This window comes from Oryzias latipes, chromosome 20, assembly GCF_053564925.1.
Source record: "Oryzias latipes strain Hd-rR chromosome 20, Olatipes_Hd-rR_3.1".
In the NCBI taxonomy this organism is placed as follows: Eukaryota; Metazoa; Chordata; class Actinopteri; order Beloniformes; family Adrianichthyidae; genus Oryzias; species Oryzias latipes.
In genome coordinates this window covers 12957301-12974360 of record NC_136256.1, presented here as the reverse complement: position 1 = coordinate 12974360, position 17060 = coordinate 12957301, and the positions used below count along the sequence as shown (strand labels likewise).

The window sequence follows — 17060 nt, the reverse complement described above, 5'->3', positions numbered from 1 at the left end:
GTGGCTTTGGCATGGCTTCCAACATCCCAAACATGTGCTGAGAGCTGTCAGACCTTCGCAGATGGAGGAACCGCCAAGGTCTGCGAGGCAGAAGCTGGGGACCAAACTTTTGTCCAAAAAAAAAAAAAAAAATTTTCTTTCATTACAAAAAAAAGTGTCAGGGAGAAGTCTTGACATCCGAGAGACCCCGGCAGTCATCCGAGGACACGTCGACTCGCAGCAGTCGCTTTCAATAACTATCATCCCGTCTCCATGGCAACATGCTGGAAGCAGGAGGGGTCTGACACATGAAAATGACACCTTGAAGCCATTAGGCTTTACCCAACATCACTAAAGCAGTGCGTGTTTCTCACAGATGGCCAGTTTATGAATAAGTGGCCTTGAGCTCTGAATGAGGATAAAAGTGTTTAGAATTTCTGATCTTGAATTTTTTTTTTTTTTTTTTTTTTGGCGGGGGGCTTTTGATGTCTGAGAAATCTTGTTACATCAATTTCTTTGATTCTCTACATTTCACCATCCCTTTATTTAAATTTTTTTGGAACTGGCAAAGTGTCAGAATACATGGGATTGGGGAGCAGAAGTTCAACTTGCTGACTTTTATTTGACATTTGGCCAGCTCCTTTCAAAATAAAAGAACATTTCCACAGAACAAATTAAAGCCTTTTCTGTGCAACATTCAGATGGTTTTGATTAGATCCCCAATCAGTTTAGTGATGAAATACAACAAAGAGAAGGGATGTAACTGCAGGCAAAACCCACAGTGGATGATGCAGCTCTGATGATTTGATAAAAAAAATTGATAATAAATAAAAAATAAAAAAAGGGAAACTTTTCCCCAATAGCACGGCTGGAGTTAACTCAGACGTCTTTAAGAAAATTGCAAATAATAAGTAAGATATCAAGCGATGGATGGATGGGATGGGGGGGGGTGTTGTCAGAGCCCACCGAGCGTATCCAACATTGTCATTGCGGCTCGGCTGCCTGCCTGTGGAGAACATCCTGGGCTGACAAGAGGTGAGCGCCTGTTCCTCCCCGCATCAGTTTTGGATCACTACTCTCAATCAAAGCCGGGGAGGAGAGGGCCCCGCATAATGTGACAGAGCCTGTCTCACTCCTCGCCGTTTGATGCCTGAGGAAGGCTTCAGCGAGAGCAACCCCTGTCAGAAACCTGCCCACGGGCCTAGACACAAAGACATCCAGGAAAGTGGGGAGGCAAAAAAATAAAAAAAGGGGGGGGGGGGAGTTGCAGACAAACAAAACAAAAAAAGAGAGGTGTAAACCAAGCTGCAAAAAGATAAAATAAAATATCCAGCCTATAGAATCGCTCGGTAAGAACGCACTTTTCATTAAGCCAACCCCTGCGGACCGCCTAAACCTATTTATGATGACAGTCAAGTTTAATGACATTACAAGCCATTAAAGAGGAGAGGGAGGGGGTGACTGATCTTATCATCTTCTTGTTTCACATTGATTGCCATATCTGATATCTTATTTCACATCTTTGCTCATCTAATGCACTAACAGCTGTGGAAATCGGAGCTGATGTGCATTGTTAACTGTGTTTATTGTGGTTGTGTAATTACAAACTGTATAATGCACAATCTAATTTATTAAATTAGTCAAAAAAAAAAAGATTAGGGGGATCAGTAGTTGGGAGATGTTCCACTGCTGTTGTACACAGTGCCATCTAGTGTCCTTCTGCTGCGCCTCGGAGCAGAGGAGGCGCTTCAGTGCTGCATGAGAGTCATGCAAGTCTGCTGGATGGAGTAAGGTAACAAAATGAGGCGCATTACTTCTCCTCCCTCCAGAGCCACAGCTGTTGGAAGAAAAAAACTCACCGCAAAAACAGCGATCCATCCTCCACAGCAAGACAGTCCCTGCGTGAAGTGCGTCTTATAAATCTTCTCCTAAATTGCCTTTTTTTTTTTCTTTTCTTGAAATGGAACTGGGATGTTGGAAAAAAGAAAACAAAGCACGTGCAGGGAAGGTCATCTGAGGAAAAGCACATTCTTCAGCTTTTACTCCACGGAAAACACCACCTCCTAAGTCCACCCTGACCCGGACAGAACCCCTCGGAGCCGCGTCTCACTCCATTCGTGGGCAAAGTTTCAAGGAAAATATTAGTCAAACTTGCCACTTGTGTGTAAATGAGATCAAGATGGATTAGGAGCTCTGGATTCTATTTGAGCCCTTATGAACCGCACCACTTTGAAAGCCAGCAGAGACCCAGATATGCGGTGCAACGCCGGGGCAACGCTGAATGTGATTTCCTCTCTTAAGCCTTTAGTGTAGGTAAAGGCATTACAGGCGATCAAACCTCTTAGCCCTCCTACTTGTGGGATTTGATGTGCATTACTGACAGTGAGAAATGGCCCTGCCTGAAATACAATATCTCACATCAGTGGAAGATGGAGGGAAGAGGGAAGGCGGGGTTGGGGGGGGTGGAGAGGAAGTATGGGGGCGATAATGGCTGACGAAAGGAAATTTCCAACTTTATAGTTGTTCAGGGTCTCGTGAAGAAAACTGAAAGAAAAACAGCTAATTAAAACAAAGCAGACAAGGGGCAAAAAGTGGGGGGGAAAACTTAGATGAGTGTTTGGCCAAAAAATACTGGAACCCTGTTTTGTCGTCGATTAAAGTCTCTGATGGAATTATCTGAGAAGCTGATGTGGTTTAAACACAAGAAGAAACTTAAAAACACTTAAGCAGCAAAGGTTTTGTAATATTTTTTTATATTTAAATACACACTGTATAATCCGCAGTATGAAGGTACCTACACACCAGCTGCATTGTCTCAAATGGCCACTTAGAATGAAAAGTCTTTGTAAACGCCCGAATTCTTAGGCTTCGGCATCCAGAAAGCTCATGTTCACGCATCAGTATGCAAGTATTAAGTCCAGTCGCGGGCTCTACATACAAGTCCTAAGTCTTACACAATAAGACCCATTTTGAAATGGTAAAGACAATTCACACAATCATCAGACTCTCCAAAAATGGACGTTTTTGGTCAGACACGTAATTTAAGAAGACACCGGGACCTTTCAGTAGCAAATAAACAAAATTGTTTCCGATAAAACACTATTCTGCCAAAGAAATGATCCACATAAACACATTTTCTTGCTTTTTTGTGCCTAGTTTGGTTTGAAAGTGGTAGTGATAGCTGGATTTAACCAGATCTGATCAAAGACTGTCATGCTTGGATTGCCACTAAATTAAAGTTTTGCTTTCATTCTGCTTTTGAAGTGAAAATATGAAGGACGTTGGTTTTAAAGTCACGTATCCTGAGTCATCATCGTGTTTCCACTTTGAAAAGACGTCGAGCTCTTTTCATTTCAGTCCCGTTGATTCTGTGTTGATCAATTTCTAAAGGACTTTAAACGAAAGGTGAATGGAGAAAAAAAATGATGTAACTTTCCTGCGTGACAAACTCTGACAGAAAAGGGAGGACGGTGAAATTAAAGGGATGTTGAGGCCCCCTCTCCTCTGAAAGACATTTTCACCTCGCTGAGGTTTCCTTGGCTTATCTGCACCCCTTCCTTGATATAATTGAGCTTTTCAGAGTGGTGCCACATTAAAAGGCCCTCACATTGATGTGTGTTAGAAAAAATGTACAATTCCAGGCTTTTATTAAGTTTTTTTTTTTTTTCTGTGGTCAGGGTGAAGTTAGTGGAGCTGAAAGGACCCAGATGTTTCCCCGAACTGGAGTTCACCTTGCAAAAGGACACGCTGCCTTTTGATGTGGTCATACTAAACAGACTTGTGGTTTCAAAGTCGGCGGGACTCCCCAAGATGACCACTTCTACGCGTGTTCACCAGGTTTACATGTGCTGAGCGGACCTCCTTCCTCGTAGTAGACCTACCCTGCCAGAACTTCCTCCTTCCCCACCTCTTTGGCAACCACTTCCTCTTCCTCCAGCTGTGCACCAGTCCATATATCTGTTTGTGAGGGGATTCCGTGCTCAACAACTCTGCAAGTGGGAAGTTTTGTTCATGGCAGAGCGTCCACGTGGGTATCACCTCTACACCATCCATCTTCAGCACCTGCTGAATTCTTTGTGGGGTCAACAGGGTTGCTGGAGCCTATCCCAGATACTGTTGGGCAAAAGGTGGGGTACCCACTGAACTGGTCGCGAGTCTGTGGCAGAGACACAAAACTCAAATTCACATTTAGGGACACCATAGAGTAACCAGTTAACCTATGAAGCATGTTTTTGGAGAGGAAGCCAACGTGCCTGGAGAAAATCACCAGCAGAACACAGAGAGGTCTGGGATTTGAACCAGGGTCCTCTGCTAAATTACGCCAACCTGAGTCTTTTGGCTAAAGCTTAAGCTGTCATCTACTTATATTCACTCTAGGACCTGGTTGAACTTTCAGCGCATGTCATGTAGATCCTGAAAAACGGCTGCAGAAACTGGTGTAACTATGCATGAACCTGAGAGTTTTGAATGTGGAAGCCCAAAACACACATTTACATAGACTGCTTTTTAGAAATGGCCGCTTTAACATGTGTTGTCAAGGCTTGTGTGAGCATAGCTGTAGTGTTAGCCAAATGTCTTTTGATATTCAAGACATTTGGTTTTGCTTGAACTTAAAACCACTATTTTTAATTTCTCCTACTTGATTGATTTTCAACGGTTGGCACTTTAGTGAATTAAAGTGGACGCCATCCATGCGTCACTACCAGATCGGAGTTGGTCAAAGTTTGATCTGGTTTAACTTTTAACCCGCATTCCATGGCCGCATGTTTTGTACGTAGAGACCAAAAACAGACTTAAAACCTTGCGTAGCTAGGCGTGAACATGAGAGGTTGAACACGGAAGCCCAAAACGCACATATGCCCACGTTTGCAAAGACTTTTCACTGGAAATGGTCGCCTGGACGGGAGTTCCCCTGGAAGGTGTCATCAAGTTTTGGAGGAAAAGCTAAGAGATAATAAAAACCACACAATTGTAACCAACAATGTAATGATGATATTAATTAAAAAAAAGACGCAAAATGTAATCAAAATAAGTGCCACATATTTCCATACCTCTCCATTTTTTGCCTTTTATGACGATTAGAATCTGCGTTTCATTTTGTTTTACTAACTAATTGTAACATTTTAATTATCAGCACCATTGTTGAAATTAATTTTTTTAATGTCTTCAAGTGTTTAAAGTCAAGATTACAAGATTTAAAAGCGATAAGGAAAGAGGTTTAGACCTTTTTTCCTCCAATAAGCTGAGGTTTTTTTGGAATTACAAATACATTTTGCATTAGGACCTTAGATTTCATGAAAATGGCTCAGGTCCGGCCAACCCATCCTAATAAGTAATCACCTTGGCACAGACTGCAGTCAAAACACTTAGTGTTCAAATTCGTGCAGCTGTCCATGAGCTGATTATGTGAGGATCTAATAAAAATGATTATGGCGTGATTGTTTCCTGAAACACCCATCAGTGTTTGCCGTCTGTGTGCTTGTGTTAGGGTAAATATGTAATGAATGAGCGGGGGAGTGACGTGATCTTTGCCTGTCGGAGCCACTTTCCCCACCCCCTGCGACCCTGGAGTCCAGAGGTTAATGACATCATTAGCATTCTGTCAGGGCTTGCCTGGCCTCTTTTTCCCGGCAGGGCTCGGTCTGCGCTTAGAGGCTGACTAAGCCGGGGACTTAACACCATTCAAGCCTGTGAGTAACGGTTGTGTGTGTGTGTGTGTGTGTGTCAGAGAGATGGGTGATGGGAGTTTTTTTTGTTTTTTGCGAACATCCCGAAAGTGTCACACGATACTGGTACTATATGAGTCAGAAGCTGAAGACGGAAAAAGTAAGGAGGGGAAAAGTGGATCAGAGTGACTGGACCTGTTTGAGGGAAGAGTCCATTACCCAAGAGAAACACACACACACACACACACACACAGAGTTAACTTTGTGTCAATCAAAGAGTCGTGTTTTAACTTTCCAAATGCATTTGCAAGCGCACATTTCAAACTCAAAAATGACTGTATGGCTGCCCTGCTGTTGTGTTTTGTAGCCCTTTAGAACCTTGTGAAAGTTTTGTGTTGCAAAAAACTATTTCAGTAAGGACAGATATTAGTAATACGAGTAAAGATTTATTAGTGTTATAGAAGAATGTGCATGAAGTAGGTCCATCATTTTGGAGGTTAGGCTCTGCGTATTGGATGAGTCGGATGAACTTGGAGTAAAGATGTATAATGCCCAAAATCTAGACGCTGATAATGATCAGAAGCCAGACCACGTCAAAGAGAACGGTTATCTAGACAGCAGGAATAACTATTCAGAAGTTTAAAGGGACAATATGATTGTGATTGGCTGAGGAGAAAGGCAGGCTATTTATGGTTAATTGATAGGAGTGTAATGATGAATTGACTTAAATCGACGAATCGATTTTTATTCCTATGATTTAATTAGACCAATCTGTCTAAAGCAAGTTGTTAATCGAATCGACCCAACGCTATAAAATTGTTTCAAAACAAAACAGTTATGTTGTTTCTCTGTCAGCTTTTCCCATCAGGGGTTGCCACAGGGAACGAGTCGCATGGTAAACTTGGCAATGTTTTATGCTGGATGCCCTTCCTGACGCAACCCTCTCAAAGCAGCCGGGCTTGGGACCGGCATAGAGGTGGAGAAGGGAACAGGGAGCAGCCCGGATTTGAGCCCTGGTTCCACGGATGGAAGGCGCTGCAAACCAGCACGAGCTAAACCGGCTCCCCCAAAACAAAACAGTTATAATTCTGATAATAATAAATACTATTTGGATAGAGACACAATAACCTAAAAATGACCATGACAGCGGACAACACATATGTGATGGTGGCAAAACATAATCAAGCTATTATTCTAGTCCGATGTGTGATAAAATAATTTGAATTTCGTAAAGACACGCGACCATACAGTGTGGTAGAATGTTCTTCTAATGTTCTCTTTGGATTATTTTATGTGGAAAAACAACAGTGGGCTGAACTTTATGGAACTAAAACGTGAACAGGTTTGCCATTAATTCTTTTTTACTTGTTTGTTTGTACACATATTTAATTTACACTTGATTATCTCGCAAGAAATACAAGAAATCTGGAAAACACACCTGTGCTGTTCAGTACCCAGCTATTTATGTCTGAGTCACACTGGTTGAATTTTTGGCTAAAGATCGATTGTAGGTTATTGAATGGGATTGTTCAGAGTGAACCAATATCGACTATGAATCATATCATCAACCACCGATTATGATGCGAATTAAATTGTTAAAACTAATTGTCACACCCCCTTTAATTGATGACAGTGTGTAGGACATAACAACCCACTATACCTGGAACTGAGGTAAACCAAAGCTTCACAAAAATGACTGAATCCTTTTTTCTAAGGGCCACAGACAAATAGTTATGTAATCGACGGGGCCCGCAGTACTGTCCTCAGGGGACATGTCGTCCAGTGTTCAGCTGCCACGCTTTCATTTCTCCATCACTTACTTCTCTTCTCTTCTATTGTCAATTAAGCAGGATCACACTTTCCCACAATGCAACAGATTGTTGCTGAGAAGGAGGAAAAAAAGAAATCGTCCATATGCCCAGATTCCCTCCCTACTCCCTCATTCCTGAAAGATTTAGAGCAGGACTATCCAGTACCCTGGATTTTAAGGTAATTCGGACACATGCTTACTACGTTTTTTTTTTGGTTTTTTTTAAGGAAAATGATGACACAAAAACCTAATAAACAGACTATTTAACAAATCCACTGTTTTCTAATGATGAAAACTTGGATGAACAATAAAAAAAAGGTACGGATTTTTCAAATGACAACTCATTGAAACACATTGAATTGTGGTCTATATTTGCCAATGTAGTGAGCAATGACAGACTGATTTTTCACTGAGACTACTGGCCAATTTCCAGGCCACTGCATTTTGGAATTATAGATTTGGAGACTCAGAAAAAGTGGCAAACACCCTGTATAGTGCACAAAGTAATGAGTAGTGACAGAATATGGACACAACCATCTTATCTACAGTATCAGGGAAGCAGCAGCCACTTTGGTGGATCTTATCCGCTTGGTGGCATTTACTTTCCAGCATGTCAGACAGGCACCGGAATAGGAAAAATGTCAAAAGCTGATGTCTGGGCTCGTTGTCATACGTCTTGTGAAATAAGAGCCCCAATGACTCAGGGGATACTGCCCCCCCTCCCCTCCCTCCCTGCAGGTGACTGTACTTGATGTGTCGGCAGAGTAACTGGGCAGAAGGCAGAGAAGGGAGATGCAGCAGGGGTGGCTGGGAAGCTTTCGGTGTCGCGTCAGACAGAAATCATGGCAGTTGAGACGCTCGCTGCAACAGCACGCCGGTTCTTGCTCCAATCGGGTATGTCACACCTCTGTGCTGACCCAAATATAACATGGTCAGTCTGACGTGGCCGGGCTCTCCACTTTCACACTGCTGGGTGCCAGCACCAAAATAGCTCCCCTAGATTCCCTATAAGATGAATAAAACAACACAAATGTAACATAATTTCTACAAAATAAAAGTCTTTTTGATATTCTTAGTTTTTGTTTATTGAATTCTTTTTTAATCTATTTTTTTAATTTTTTTCTAATTTTTTAATCTAAAATATTTACAACGAAGGTTTTTATAACCAATTAATCTATTTTTAGGAGTTTATCTAGAGAGAAGATGCACTAAAAAGATTACTGCTTAAGTCCAAACTTGTAATTACCAATCGAGGTTTATTCAATAATCACTAAAACAATCGGCATCCATGCCAATTCATGCAAAGTAAACTGCAACAATGATGTAATTTAACCAACTTTGATAATATGTGTCGATTTGTACCATTAAAACTCCAGTCACTGTCATAAGCAAGCAATAGACGAGTCGCTGTTTTATTTTGAAGGGCTAAAATGAAATCACTAAACCAAGACGACAAATGCTGGTTGGTTTCATCGTCCAGCACACAGGTATGAATCTGAATCGGAAATAAATGAGGTAAAATAAGTTTTATCTTAAGGTGTATTTTGAGATTATTGGTTGTTAAATGTTAAATATCTTATAAAGAAAGAAGCAAGAGTGTCGCCAACACCAGGGGACTGGAACCTGATGGACCAGGGTCACGTGCGGCTCCTTTATCTCTACATTGTGGCTCTTTGGCTTTGAAAATGCAAATAGGAAAATGCAAATAATTTGAAAACACATATATAGGTTGGTATTTTTGGTTCCTTTTTGTTTTAGTTAATGAGGTTTTGTCATTTGTTTTGATTTTTAACATGTTAGATAATTGAGCAAAAATGATGGTAAAAGGCTGAATCTACCAAAAACTGTAGTGTGCATTCTATTTAGATCGACAAATAAAAAAAAATTATTGTATTTGATAGTTATAGAAAAAAAGATGGCAACAACAACGACAGAAAATGCCATGTTTGACTTGGTGGTGCAGTAGTGAGAAGGCCCTGGTTCTAATCCCAGCTGGGACCTTTCTGTGTGGAGTTTTCTCATTTTCTCCAGGCACTCAGTCCCACAGTCCAAAATTCAAGTAAATCTGCAGCAGCAGGAAGATCTTACTTCATACAGGGTGGATTTTATTTGGAAAAGAACGTATATGTGTTGCTGTTGAAAATAAATGAAATGAATATAGTTAAATATAGAAAAATATAACAATTTTAGAATTCAGTTATTGAAAGTTTTATGTAAACATATATATCGTGATTTTTTGAGAGTGGTACATCTTTTTAGTGACTTTCTATCTTTTAACTCATATTTATTATTTACATTTCTAAATCTGAACTACTTTAATGATGTGCTACATTGTATGTGGTTTTCTTCACACCCAACAATTTCCCTTTGGGATTATTAAAGTCAACCTATTTATATATCCATCCATCCATCTATCGTTCTGTGTATCAATCTATGAAGTATTTGAAAGTTTCATTTTAGAAATGAATGTTTTTATGTTCACCAGAAACAAATAAAGTGTGTTTTTCTAAATAGTGAAGTGGAACTTTGCGTCTCTCGTTGTCTATTCTCTAGAAAAACATAATTGGTTTCCTGTTTGTAATTAATATGGTGGTACTTTTGTTCATAAACCACATAAGAGGTTTTTGCCATTCATTTTTTTGTTACTTTTTTTTTCTAAACTTCTATTTCTAAACAAAAAAGTGCTACTTTTCTCTGTAATTAAAGCCTTTTAAACTTAATACATATGTCAAAAATAATAAAATAATTAAAGCCCAAACCCATTAAACTCGTGTCCTGTGAAAGCTTGGCTTACATTCTTTCAATAATTTTGACACGTAGCTCAATGGAAGCAAAAAAAAACAAAAACATTTCAAACATCTCAGATGAAACCCAAATAACTTCTGTTTACTTAACCAGACAGCAAAGAAAGCTACAGTGAGCTGCCAGAGCTGCCTTTCATGCACAATCCAAAATAAACGTTAATTGTAATTTTTCTAATGTCAGAAAAACATTGCAGCAGAATAGAGACTTTGACATGATGAAGTGCTTTAGAGCTAATTAAGTAGACTGTTTCCTGAATGTCACAAAGCGTGCGCTGTGCATTTCAGAGGAGAACAAGCAATCATTGCTAATTGGAAATAAGAGGAGAGAAATGAAAATATTGTCTGTAGATGCTCTTTTTCCATAATTGGGTCATCTTTCTCTGCGGTAAAGATTAGTTGAAGGAGATTCTTGCAATCCATCAGATGCTAAATGGAAGTTTGATTTTTTGAACTTGGTTCTTCACACCACCTTTTGATAATGTAGTTGACCTTTACCTTTCAAGCTTTCAAGGTTTCTCCAAAACAGAAGTTTGCCTGAATTCAAGAGGGGGGCAAACTCAAATAACCGCAAAGCAAAACCCTCCCTGTTTTGTCAAATGTAAGGGACAGCGCCCAACATGGTGTGCATTCTCAGAAATCAGTTCAGGGAGAAAGTTCACCTCTTACCGCTTGTTTTTGTCCAAACGATGAACCAAAAGCTTGTTTCAAAAAATCCAGGGCAGTTATATAGAACGTTTGGGCTATGTGACCGGAATTTCTTTTAGGTGTCCATTATCACTGTCCATTATCCCTTTTTAATCCGCACCCAGCAGCCAATTAAAATCAAGTATTTACCAGAACCATGGTATAATTAAGGGATAATACTTGATGAGGTTTCTAATATCAGACATTAAATGAATGACCTGGAGGCATGAGCCGTCCACCTCCGCCTTCTTAAATTTCTGACAATGGACACCTCATTGGGCATTATCACATTCATGACAAGGTCACTTAAGAAATAAGTCAATATAAAATCAAATATTAATATTATAGTATTTGTTAGTTTTTAAGTATAAATAATTTTTTTACAAGAAGCACACTATTTTATATGCTGTGCACAATCTGGTTACTAGTATTAGTATTACTAGTCCTAGTTATGGTTACTGCTGCTGAACCTGAATCGTCCTCGCTCTGCTGCAGCAGAGGAAAGTGGTATAAGTGTTAAACTTCGTCTTAAGTGATGACAAAGCATCACTTCAGAAGAAAGTTCATTCATTCATCTTCTTCCGTTTTGTCCCTTTCGGGGTCACGGGGCTGCCGGAGCCTGTCCCGGCCACTTATGGGCGAAGGCAGGGGACACCCTGGACAGCCTGTCGCAGGATAGAAGAAAGTTCACCTCACTGTTTTTTATCTAGATGAATAAACAAAAGTTTGTTCCAAAGAAACAAAGCTCAAAAGTCATTTTGTATATCGCTTTTACTGCAAAAAATAAATATGTATATATATGTTATAATATGTTTATTCCATGGGCTTGATGAATGCTTGATTCTGATTGACTTTAGGGTGTGGACTAAAGTGATATACCACACTTAAAAAAGAAGTTCTGGTCACATGGCCCAAAAGTTCAATATAACTGTTTCAGGTATGGTTCAGGCTTAGGCGTCGTCCGTTAATTTCTGATAAATGGACACTTTGTCAGACATTATCCCTTACATCAACAAACAAGCCTTTTCTTTCACTAATTATGAATAAAAGTATTTATCAACATGTATTTACCCTCTATCAGGGATAAAGGTTAGCAAGACAGAAAGACAAACTAAGACTAAAGACAACATTGCCGTTGATGGTAACATTGGATGGAGATGCTGTCATGTCCATAGAGCTATTTCAAGGACAGAGATCTTTCTACGGTCTTTATGTTGTGATAAGGTGTGGGATAACTTATGTCCACCTGAGTTCCAAGTTTCTGGCTATGGGACTGAAACTTCTTTTAATGGGAGTCCATTGTCCTTTTTTAATCCACACCCTGCAGCCAATCAGAATCGAGTATTCACCCGGCCTGAGGTATGATTGTAAATACAGTTTCCTGCTCGTCAGCTACTTTGCATTTCACAACTACAAAGCGGTCGAGAATTAAAAGCTACCTTGTTATCTCACAACAGAAGGTGGGGAGGCGACGCACAACAGTCATGCAAAGAAAAACACCTCTATCTAAAGACGACACAATGGATTTATGTGCAGCAACGAAGGAGAATAAAGAAAAAGTTTCACTCCGTTTGTCTGTCATGTAGTCCCTAATAGCTAAAGATACCATGTGAAGGCGTCCTGGGGGAACAGATACTGTTCGAGGTGTGTTTTCCTTTAAAAACTAAGAAAAGAGTGGGACAATTTGCATGGCATTGATGCACAGCTTGTTCCCAGAAGGAGTAATTCACTCGTGACTGTTCTGCTTCTTTTAAGCTCCACTTCCCTCTTGTTTGTAACCGCTGAATATTTGATTAAACGGAACAAAACAAACACGGGATGAGCAGATAGCGTATCTCGTCACCATCGCATCAGATACTTTTTTTTCCCGGTTTTCAGAAGAAGGGCGTCCTGTTCACTTTGTTCCCTCGACTTTGGCCGACCCCGCAGCATTTCGGCTGCCCAGGAAGCGGGGAGCCTCGCAAATTAGATTAAGATACTGTGTGAAACACTGCTTCATTCCATAATGCCGGATCGACATTGGCAGCTGCCAATAAAATTCATGACATCTTCATCATCATCCCAAGTGGAATGAACAGCCCTGTCAGCTTGCACAGCGGGTGGGGTAGAAGGGGGAGGATGAAGCAGGAGGGAAGAACAGGGGCTTGTGTACATACAGCACACGCAGGAAATTCAAATGCATATGTTGCTTGAATTTGAGAGGCCGCATTCAAGGAGCCTAACCTCCCGGCTTGCAGAGGGCGGCGGTGATGGGATGCAGATTCCCAGCTGACTCCATTTGCAGACGTGTCACCCTGAAGGGGGGGCGACAAGCTCTCGCTTGACCCCGCTCTCCTAACCCCGCTGCTCCCGATCTGAGGAACATTTTTACATATCAACTCAACCTGTCCCTCCGACACGACCTCGGGGGGCCACGCTGCCTGTACCTTAACCAAATCACACCCAACCTGCCCTAAAAATGACTTTCCAGGTAATGTGGCCCCGCAGTTCCCGGCACTTTCGTCAAAGAGGGTTTTGAATTCATCCGGCCAGGCTTATTGTGAACGTCGGCGAGGGGGGACATTCTCATTCATGTATGCGTGTTGGCATGTGCAGCTCTTCGGATTCATTATGTGAAGCTGCCGCTCACTCCCAGATAGACTCTTGAGGGGAGCTGCTGAGGCGCAGAGCACCGGCACATATCCATAACATATCGCCTCATATGTAGTTTCACTGTACTCCATTTAATTTTCCATTTCATAGCCTCCACGAAGGCCATAAAGACACATATGGGAGTCCAGCTGCTGCCTTCCTGAATGCAAATCGATGGGAGATTTGTCAACAAAATTACACAGAGGTCAAAAGCCTTATTAACCTTGTCTTAAATGCGGCTTTCCCAAATATAAGCAAAGCAGGTATGACCCATAAATCGGGTTTTGGTGAAAGGTGTTCATACCTGGGTGTGAAATTGCACACAGTCAGTTTATCCAGTGCAATGAAACAAGCAAACACATTCCTTTAGTTCAAATGCTGGAGCTATTTAACAAAACACAGGAAAAAAGGCTTTTTGAGTATTTAATTTTAATTTTTGAGTATTTAAACAATTTAAAGGTGGTTGAAACAACTCTATAATTCAGTAAATTTATAAATTAGCTCAAAAGTGTTCATGCTTAAGCCATGTCACACAACCACTATGCACATATTGCACGGATGAAAATTGGTCATACATGAATAAATGTGGAAAAAGTGATACAAGTTGTGGTCTTTATGTGAAAGTTTCACAGATGTATCACAAATGAACACATTAAAACCACAAAAGAAGTACAAATAAACCATGCAAAGAAAATAAATCAACGAAGAACATGAACCGTAGAACATATTTATATTGCAAAAATCACGCACAATTGCTAAGATTTATGTAATAATTGCGTATAAAATACATAAAATAAAAACACACAGCGTACATCTACACAAACGAAACATTTTGAACTGCTCAAAACCTATTTCACGTAAAGACCCGTCGGCTGACACCCGTGATGGACATCTGCGAACCTCAACAGATGACGAACGCAAGGAAACCCCTACGAATTACGTATATCACACATGCATCATGAAAGACCATAATGTGATACATAGAAAATGTGCAAAATGTATGTAGTGGCTGAGTTACACGGCCTTTAGTCACAACTATGTGCAAATACCGGCCGTCTTTGGGTGAAAAATGGCCAAACTTAGCAACCTGGCCAACTATAAACCAATATCAAACTTCCCCTTTATTTCAAAAATCCTAGAAAGAGTTGTTATTTAGGCAGGTTTACCGCCAACTACAGGTCATAAGCAACTTTGAAGATTTTCATTCAGGGCTCAGACCACACCACAGCACTGAAACTGCACTAGTTAGAGTCTCTAATGACTTATTATTGGCCTCAGAAAAGGGACTACTCTCTATTCTGGTCCTGTCAGACCTTAGCGCAGCCTTTGACACTGTCGACCACAGTATTTTACTTTTTTTTGAAGATATTTTTAAGATTAAAGCATAACATAAGTATCAGAGGATCTGCGCTTATGTGGTTTGAGTCCTATTTATCCGATAGGTACTAGTTTGTTAATGTAAATGGCCAGTCCTCTCACTGCATTCGAGTTAGCTGCGGAGTCCCACAGGGCTCAGTTTTATGACCCATCCTGTTTATGCTTTACATGCTGCCCTTAGGAAACATAATCAGGAAACACAGCATTAATTTCATTGTTATACAGATGATACACAGTTGTATTTATCTATTAAACCTGACCAAAATGACAATAAAGAGTAACTGAATGCCTACATCAGAGACATCCAGACCTGGATGACAATGAATTACCTCCTCCTAAACCCAGAAAAACCTGAGGTCATTATACTAGGTCCTAAAAACCTCAGAGATGCTCTGTCTGCTCAAATAGTCTCTCTGGATGGCATAAGTATAGCCTCGAATTCCTCAGTTAGAAACCTAGGGGTTTTATTTGACCAGGATTTATCATTTAAGGCTCATATATCTCAGGCGTGTAAAAATGCCTTTTTTTACCTGTGCAATATTGCTAAGATCAGAAATGTACTTTCTAAAAGCGATGCTGAAAAGCTCATCCATGCATTTGTTAGGTTTGGCTGGATTACTGTAATTCTTTGTTAGCACCGTGTCCTAAAATTTCCTTAAGAAGTCTCCAGCTTGTTCAGAATGCAGCAACAAGATTGTTAGCAGGAACTAACAGAAGAGATCACATCACTCCTGTGTTAGCTTCACTTTTACACCCAGTTGATTCTAAAATTAAGTCAAAAACCCTCCTGCTAACATACGTATGAGACCTTAACATGGTATGACCTCGTCCTATATTAAAGACCTCATAGTGCCTTACCACCCAAACAGAACACTTCGCTCACAAGTTGCAGGACTGCTTGTGGTTCCTAGAATTTTTAAAAGCACAGTTGGAGGTAGAGCCTTTAGCCACCAAGCCCCTCGTCAATCCATCCATCTTCCTCCGCTTATCCGGGACCGGGGGGAGCAGTCTAAGCAAAGATGCCCAGACTTCCCTCTCCCCGGCCACTTCCTCCAGCTCCTCTGGGCGGACCCCAAGGTGTTCCCAGGCCAGCCGGGAAATGTAGTCTCTCCAGCGTGTCCTGGGTCTTCCCCGGGGGCTCTGCCCAGTGGGGCATGCCCGGAACACCTCCCCAGGGAGGCGTCCAGGAGGCATCCGGACTAGATGCCACTTTAACTGGCTCCTTTCGATGTGGAGGAGAAGCGGTTCTACTCCGAGCTCTCCGAGAGTGACCGAGCTTCTCACCATATCTCTAAGGGAGCGCCCAGCCACCCTACAGAGGAAGCTCGTTTCAGCCGCTTGTATTCGGGACCTTGTTCTTTCGGTCATGACCCAGAGCTCATGACCATAGGTGAGTATTGGAACGAAGATCGAACAGTAAATTGATAGCTTTGCTTTTTGGCTCAGCTCTCTCTTCACCACAACAGACCGGTACAGCAACCGCATAACTACAGACGCTGCTCCGATCCGCCTGTCAATCTCACACTCCGATCTTCCCTCACTCGTGAACAAGATCCCAAGGTATTTAAACTCCTCCACCTGGGGTAAGGACAGTCCACCCACCGAGAGATGACAAACTACCTCTCTCCGGTCGAGAACAATTTCCTTAGATTTAGCGGTGCTGACCCTCATCCACCATCCCCTGTCTTATTGAATAAGCTCCCAGCTCATGTAAGACAGGCTGACACAGTTTCTACATTAAAAGTTAGACTTGCAGTAAAACATTCCTCTTAGGACAGGCTTATTGCCAGACTAGCTAATAATCAGAGAATATTTACCTTACTGTTAATATGTTTAAATTAAACTTAATAATAGCAGTTAGCTGTTAGAAGGAAGAAGTTTGAAGCTGGGGAAAGTATGGTGCAATGGGATTCTGTCCTCTATTCTCGTCTACTTGTCCTCTCCTTCTTTCCTCTATTCATGATAATTACTAATCATTTAGTTCTCCATATCTCTATTTGGTGCAGTGCGATTCATTTATCGTCCCTCTTTCCCTCTCCCCTCCGGGGAAGCGGGAGTGATTCCAGTTGGCCCGTCCATGCTCCTGTACCTGATGAAGTACCTCGTCTC

General features: G+C 41.2%; 1 long non-coding RNA gene across 1 annotated transcript; it reads left to right on the top strand.

Annotated features, from left to right (window-relative positions):
- The first annotated feature begins 209 nt into the window (after positions 1–209).
- On the top strand, positions 210–7687 carry LOC144988375 (uncharacterized). Its single transcript, XR_013652264.1, has 2 exons — positions 210–2292; positions 3657–7687. It is a non-coding gene; the product is annotated as an uncharacterized LOC144988375 (long non-coding RNA).
- The last annotated feature ends 9373 nt before the right edge of the window (positions 7688–17060 follow it).